This window comes from Ipomoea nil, unplaced genomic scaffold (genome assembly GCF_001879475.1).
Source record: "Ipomoea nil cultivar Tokyo-kokei standard unplaced genomic scaffold, Asagao_1.1 scaffold1026, whole genome shotgun sequence".
In the NCBI taxonomy this organism is placed as follows: domain Eukaryota; kingdom Viridiplantae; phylum Streptophyta; class Magnoliopsida; order Solanales; family Convolvulaceae; genus Ipomoea; species Ipomoea nil.
In genome coordinates, this window is record NW_017617454.1 from 582209 (window position 1) to 584549 (window position 2341).

The following is a 2341-nucleotide window of genomic DNA, read 5'->3' on the forward strand; positions in this document are numbered from 1 at the left end:
TTGTTGTCTGTTGTAAAATAGACAACGGTTTTTAATCGTTTTTCACCTGCTTAAATTATAATCATATAAAAATAATAATTTATCCATTCACCATATGTTGCAAAATGTAGTTACATAATTGTGCACAAGCTAATAAGGTTCAAAATAACAAGTCAAAAGACTTCCATGACCAATTCTAATTATCATCCAAGTCATAATACTACTACACAAAAAAAAATTCCACTAACCAATTCAAGTCCAAATGATCACAACGTTCTAATGACCAAATCATACCTACTCTATATGACTTGATAGAATATCGGCCCATTCAGCACGCACCAGATCAATAACCGCTTTGTCATAATCAACTTGTTGAAACTACATGTAAAAAGTAAGAAAATAAATTAGTATAGATATAAATAATTTGCAATGAAATGCAAAATAAGTTAGGAGTAATTCGGAAAGCTCTCCAATCTGGAAGGTTATAGTACAAAAAAGCTAGACAGGAAACACTAAAATGGCATACTAGAGTGTATTCGAGTAAAATCAATGCATTGGCAATACTTTCCTAATATGAATACAAATGCCCCCAATTGACAACTACCATGTGGGATGGATGGCATTTATCAATCTACCAGTCATGCTTTGCCTACTTTCTATTTTTTTCTTCCTCAAGGCCCAAGCAAAATAAAACACATTGCATCCTCTATATAATGCCACTGCAACCAAAAATATCAATACCAAACCACAAGCACACTTTAATTTGTATATAAGGATTTTGGCAGGCAGGATTTTGGCACTTAACACCAAACCACAAAGATTAAGCACACTTTAATTTGTATATATCAATACAGTATGCTTTCCAGTCTTCCAAAAAGGAAAGATAAGAGATGAATTATCATTATTCATCACCAAAAAAGGTAAGACATTAAGAAAATAATTGCTGACCATATAATTTCAATGAACAACAAATCAGAACAGCACACTGATTCACTTATGCACATACAAACAGTTAAGCTCACATGATTCTTCATTTCATGACTATATGCTCATTTTAAATAATCACCTAATGCACTTATATATGCACATACAAACAGATTTTCACTTCAAACAGAATTTTCATGTACATATATACCAGTGCTTGAACAGAATTTTATCATCGAAGTCTGGCATATTCTCAATTAAAGTTTTCATGTACGCCATGACAAAGAAACCGCATTGGTTACTATCCGGTTGACGAGGAGCCTACGAATGTTAAATAATATTTGCATTACAATTTAGCTATATACAAACACTTATATAGTTAAAAATATGAAATTACCTTGACAATTTCCCAAGCAGTTTTACTGCGTCCTTTCTTTCCATTCGTAGAGGACGCATGGACCATTTTAATAGCCCTTCATATATATTGTTGATTATTCAGATTATGTAATAATAAATCGAAAGAATGAAATTTTAAAAAATTTAAAAAAAAAAAAAAAAAAAAACCTAGCTTCAACCATTTGTTGAATCAGGTAGAATTGAACCATTTGTGAAAACCATTTTCTATAAGCTTTACCTTTGGCACCAATAACATACTCCACTGGTCCATACTCGTTTTCAATCTGCAGTAAACACAAAGACAATAATAGTTATACAATTAAGCCAATATATAATATAATCCATCTTCTTCCTTAGCTTCAATTCTAACCTGATTCATAATAATAGGTCCACCGTCAGGTTCAAACATTTTCTCCACTTTCATCATGTTCACAATTTTTTCAACAAACCGATGCATACCCACCTTGTTGTAATCACCATAGTTTAGTAAACCAGAATATATAGCAAAATATATATGAACAAATTAATTAAGTAGACAACCTTAAAAGGCTAATTGTCTGTTCTAAACTCAATCCCAGGCACAAATTTTAGCCAAACAGGGAATCCCCTGCACCACAATTCATACAATTAAGCTAGGATCCCACTTTACATGATCATATATAACTAAATGTATATGCATATAAAATAATCTTACCCATAATTCCATTCTCCACAAATATAAGGCCCAATGCGGTGATGAAGATACAGCCCTGCCTGATGTGCCAGTTTGAGAGCATTTATAAAAGCAAACAAGAAGAGAAAAAAGAGATGATTCGCTATAAGGATAATAAAGAATTATTGCTATGATTGGATAAGAGATATCTCTGGACATTAGCTTTTAAGAATCAAAAACCAGATCAGAATATTGGATCAACTTTGTAAAATTTCCAAAATAACCCTTTTTGTTTCCTTTATCTAATTGTTGGACATGCTAGTTTTGTTCACATCATACAAGTTCTCCAAATTATTTCAATAATATTTCATGTTGAACACACAGAATTAA

At 31.7% G+C, this 2341-nt stretch overlaps 1 long non-coding RNA gene across 1 annotated transcript; it reads right to left on the bottom strand.

The window, feature by feature from the left end:
- Positions 1-1131: 1131 nt before the first annotated feature.
- LOC109180289 lies at positions 1132-2055 on the bottom strand. Its single transcript, XR_002054048.1, has 6 exons — positions 1994-2055; positions 1840-1906; positions 1670-1762; positions 1538-1583; positions 1301-1376; positions 1132-1224 (listed from the first exon to the last, which is right to left on the bottom strand). It is a non-coding gene; the product is annotated as an uncharacterized LOC109180289 (long non-coding RNA).
- Positions 2056-2341: the final 286 nt, after the last annotated feature.